General features: G+C 41.5%; 1 protein-coding gene across 1 annotated transcript in view; it reads left to right on the top strand.

The window, feature by feature from the left end:
- Window positions 1–2,541: 2,541 nt before the first annotated feature.
- LOC138964710 (uncharacterized) overlaps window positions 2,542–5,434 on the top strand; it is a 35,780-nt gene continuing 32,887 nt past the window's right edge. Inside the window, exon 1 of the mRNA XM_070336737.1 lies at window positions 2,542–3,127. The gene's annotated coding sequence lies outside the window, so the exon portion shown is untranslated. The remainder of the gene's footprint in view (window positions 3,128–5,434) is intronic.

The following is a 5,434-nucleotide window of genomic DNA, read 5'->3' on the forward strand; positions in this document are numbered from 1 at the left end:
TTTAAAAGTACCGGTACTTTCATCAAGGTTTTGGTAAAAACTGCTTGCCATACTGACTATCGGCAGGACTCTCTTGCTCGTGCAGCTCGCTTTCAAGGTCGTGGCGGTTGTTCTGTACACTCAAGACAGAGAGACAACACAGCTTTTGCAGGGTGGCGCTGAAATGTGCCTTTAAAAGTACTTGCATCAAGCTAGGTTGTGGCGAAAACTGCTTGCCATACGTGCAGGCAGGTCTCTCTTGCTCGTGCAGCTCGCTTTCGACATCGTGGCGGTTGCTCTGTGCACACAAGACAGAGAGCCAACACAGCCTTTGCAGGGTGGCGCTGAAATGGCACTTCCCGTCATGGGAGGGGGGACAAAGGGCGGCAATTTCCCTCCCAATGCCTCTCTGGCCGCCCAGTCTCGTGGAGGAGGGTGACAACGTCACACATCTTCGTGTTGACGCCATTGCCTTTTCACGCCGCACGTGCGCTGCTGGTCCGCCGTGACGTCACGCCTGCACCTTTTCTCGCAGGGGTTGGTGGGGTGGTTTGGGTTGTGTTTGGGAGGATGATGGTGCTGGGGATGGATGCGTTTAGGGCATTACGTTTGTGCAGAGACATAGATATGTCTCTGGTTTGTGGCTCTTTTCTGTTTGTTGGATTTTGTTGTTGTTGTTGTTGTTGTTGTTGTTGTTGTTGTTGTTGTTGTTGAGCACGCGCGCGTTTGTGTGTTGTTGTTTCATACATATTTTGGGGGGGATAAATATCTAAGTAAGTACATCTTTTTGGTGACAACAGATTATAATTATGATATTATTTTGTAAATATTCAAATATATGCAGATGCAAAGTTCTGGCTCATTAGGTATGAAAACAAAAGTGTGTGTGCGTGGCGTACGAGTGTATGTACCAGATATACACACTTTTTAAGTACTCTCATCTCGGTTTAATATAGCCTGTGTATCATGCGCAACGCTAAAAGGCACACCACACAGAGACTTGTTTATTTTTATTTCAACAAGACTGTGAGATAAATGAATTCTGTGATAAATATGTAAACTTTTGAATGCATAGAATTTCATCTCAAATATACGTTTACATGTTGGTGATTGTAGGTGTAAATATTGGATGTTTTGTTTGTTATATCCATGCATTTATGATCATTTACGGTGTAACTGTTGAACTTGAATGTTTTGGACTTAAATGGCAGGTGTGTGTGTGTGTGTGTGTGTGTGTGTGTGTGTGTGTGTGTGTGTGTGTGTTTGTGTGTGTGTGTGTGTATGTGTGTGCGGTGTGTGTGTGTGTGTGTGTGTGTGTGTTTGATCAATTTGGTGAACACATTGTATTCGGTTGAGTTTGAATCAAGCAAGGAAATATGCCTGCATGATGCATTGCACACACATGGATGCAATAATTTTTTATGTCGTTTGTAATTTACAATTCAGTTTATTCTGTCTTTGCCGTCAAAATGATAGCAGATGTGTTCCTGTTTTAAACACGCGTAGCAGTAATCAGTCTTGTTGTCCGCAGACAAATATTCTGCTCTTCACAAATTTTACGTTAGAGAAAAAGATGGTAGCCTATAGCTGGAAACACCCATTTATAATATTGCCTAATATTGCCTCCTGCCTGGTAAAGTCTTAACCACCCGAAGAAAATCGGGATGCGATAATTAAAAGTGCTTGTCACCATATTGATGTCTATTACATATACGTTCAAGGTCTGTGAGGACGTAAATCTTCAAATAGTCAGTCAGGCATGAGATGTCTTGCGCCCCATCTAGGGAGATAGCCTAAGGTTGAAGGATTCTATACAGAAAGAGTCCCAAGCATTGTTACTGTGGAAAGCCTAGAGGTCACTAAGTTTCACGCATTTATACCAATTTTATTTCTGTTTTTCTCTTGTGATGCTGAACCATTTCGTCATAACTGTTGTATTAAACAAATATTGACGACAATCAACGCGTTCAATTTGTTGTTCTTAAATGTGTTTGCGACGCAACAATAATCGTTTTGGTCTTCTGCTACATTTGCTTGGACTTCGCAGGTACCCATCAAACCCTGGTAACTGCTGGTATCAGGGACATTACGCTTATATTCCTAGAACCATTGAACAATTCTAACTCGCGTCCAAAAAGCCACTTTAAAGCTCATTGTCGTCCACGCTTCCGCGGTCAGTTGCAAAAATGATAGGCAATTAAATATTGCCGTCGAATGAAATATGACAGACCGCTCTGCTCATAAAACTCTAACTTGATGTCGCCAAACTGTAATTTTGATGTAATAAGGTGTGAAAACCTACAAAAACTACCTGGAAAGAGGGCAGCAAACAAACGACCCCCCCCCCCCCCCCAAAAAAAAAAAAAAAAAGTTTGTAAAATAAGTGGGCGGAGTCATAATCATACAGGTCCCGCCCACTTCAAGTCCAGTCTCTCCGGCGTTTTCAGAGCTGGCGCGGTGACAGCGAACACCGGACTGAACACCCTTCTCGTTGACTCGCTCGCCCTTTCGTGTTGTGATAGATCGCCTCATCAAGCGGCCTTTTCAAACATTCATGAGCCGCAGAATGGAAGGCGCAAGTGGTTAATCTTTCTCCGGACTTCCCGTCAATTTCCGCTCCCCAGCCGCAAGAAGCGCTTGCTCATTGGCCGAGACGGAGCCTCTGCGCGTGCGCGCGTGCAACGGATAAGTGTGACAGGCACGTGCGAGGGTCGTCGGGTCAACCCCTCTGCGACAAATCAGTGAAATTGACTTTGTGAGGAACGAATCTGCGTGCGCGGCGGCGAAGTCGACACCGAAAAGTTTGCTGCTACAGCGGCCGCGACGGCGCCCCGGTGAAAGAAAAGAAAAGTTTTGAGCGTTGAGTTACACTGTCAACTGTCATTTGTGTTTTGGCGGGCGTGTAATGCAGACGAAGTTCTGCATGCTTTGGATCTGATGATCAACTGTTGTAACATCTTGACTAACTTGGTAGCGTCATAACAAAACATGTTCCTAATCATTGGCCACTACTGCCGTTGAAAACGTTGACTCTGAATTCTATCAATTGTGCCGCAAAGACTATCATCTTGATCGGTGCGATCGTTCGGCCCTGACTGCAGCAATTTCTCTCTGAACTTCAGTCAAAGTCACGCTCCTCTAATACCAGGTAAGATCTTAAAAGGATATTACATATATCAGTGTCTGTCTGTCTGTTTGCCTGTTTGTCTGTTTGTCTGTCTGTCTGTCTGTCTGTCTGTCTGTCTATCCAGTGTCTATCTATCTATCTATCTATCTATCTATCTATCTATCTATCTATCTATCGATATATCTATATATCTGTCTGTCTGTCTGTCTGTCTGTCTGTCTATCTGTCTGTCTCTGTGGTTTGCTGAGATGTCCTTTTTGTATGTATCATTCAACTTTGATAAGCTGTCCACTTGGAAACGTATACCACACATCTAAAGAGACTGCATGGACTGATGGCTGCTTCCTGCGAAGAGAGGGATTTTTTCACTGAATTAATTTCGTAACCAAAGCAGGTGTACATCTGCATAGTAAATTTAAACAACAAGAAAATGTCCTGTTTGCACAGAGAGCAGTCAGACTTGATTTTTGGTATGATACGTCCCTTCGAAAGTATACTTTCATCTTATGAAAGAGAAATCTAAAACAGATAGACTAATATCTGTTTTGAATAATTTTTTTTTTTTTTTTTAATTCTCAAATATAAGAGGCTGAACAGTTCTGTGTTGTTTTATACGATCATTGACACGACAGAGTTGAAGGCCTGTGTCTTCACTTAATTTTTTTAAAAATCTTTTAGCAACTAGACTTTAAGTATTCTGTGCCTCTCGTACTTCGTGAAGTATTATTATATATCATTTTAAACAGGTTTTCATTTTATTGTGTATTTGTATATGTTTAGAAAAATTTCATTTAGAAATGTAGGGATAAAAATAAACATATGCATGATCACTTATAAAAATACCGCATTACAAACCGGCATAATGGTTTAGAGGATACACATATGTAAGCCTATTTTGTTTTGCAAAATAGCAATTGTATGACTTATTAACTATATATACAAAAGAATGAACTAAAATAAAAAATAAAGTGATGAATATGATGAGTTAATAAGGCTGCTTTTCTTTAAATGACATCAGCGAGTAAATAATTTGTCAAAAAGTGAAGAATTCTGGTAAGTGGTATAGGTGACATTCGCAGAAAAGTATTGTGCGGCTTTCTTTGAAATAAGTAGTCATTTTGGGACTGTGCATAAACAATCCCTACTAATACGATTGTCATATGGTATTTGTATACCTGCATCCAGATGCATGATGCGTACAGCATTATGAATCCCCCCCCCCCCTACACACATAAACACATACACGAACATCCTCTCTTACCTTGCGCCACCCTTTCAACCTAAACCTCTCACCAGTCTCATCCTTGTCATTCGACAGTGATGTTGCTACATAAGATTTTAATATTTTTGGCAAATTTACAATAATGGCCATAACAGTTTTGGCAATTTTTGTTGTTGAAATTTTGGACAGTCCTCGGTGTAACCTTTCTTTTCCCCACCGTAAAAAAGTTTTAAAATTCAGCCGAAATGACCATAAAGTTTTCGTATAGATTCTAAATGCTGTAGCTTCTTGCGTTTTGCCGGCTGTCGACGCCCAAATCACACACAAAACCACCAGCCTACAACGCCAATGCTATACTCACTGGCAGCGCTGAAAGTCCACAAAATGGGGCACTGGCCTTTGGCTAGTACTTCTCATAATTTACTAGCCAGAGAACAAATTTTAGTATTTTTACTCGCCAAACCAACCATTTGTTTCAGCAACTTTACTCGCATTTGCCGAGTAGATTAACATTTCTACTCGCCATTTACATGTTTCTACTCGCCATGGCGAGTAAAATACTCGCCACTTTCAAGCGCAGCCTGCTCAGTGGTATTGTTTCATTTCACTAAAATGGGTGTCACGGAAGATAGACCGCATCAACTTTCACTTCGCTCTTTCGTCTCAGAGCAACCGTGGCGAAATCATTGTCGCGCGTTTTGGTCAGTTGATGACTGTCGGTGAGCGTTTCAAGCGTTACATTTTTCGCAATGAATGGCCTTTACTGTGTGCGTTTTTGTGTGTTTCTTTTTCTCTTCTTGTATTTTTTCATTTTCCTAGAACGAGCGCGATTGAGGAGCAAAAGTATCAATATTTGGGTCGCTCTGTCGTCGCTGAGCAATCGTAACAAAATAATTGTCGTGTATTTTGATGAATTAATGAGCGTCGGTGAGCCGAGGTAAAGTTAGATTTGTCGCCCTTTACTGTTTCGATTTTTTCACACTCTCTTGCATTGTTTCATCTTCCTACAATTAGCGCGATTTGATGAGTAATCACATCAACTTTCAGTTTTCTCCATTGTCTGAGCAGCCGCGTGGCGAAATAATCGCCGCATGGTCATTTTGGTC

Source organism: Littorina saxatilis, linkage group LG4 (genome assembly GCF_037325665.1).
Source record: "Littorina saxatilis isolate snail1 linkage group LG4, US_GU_Lsax_2.0, whole genome shotgun sequence".
Taxonomy (NCBI): domain Eukaryota; kingdom Metazoa; phylum Mollusca; class Gastropoda; order Littorinimorpha; family Littorinidae; genus Littorina; species Littorina saxatilis.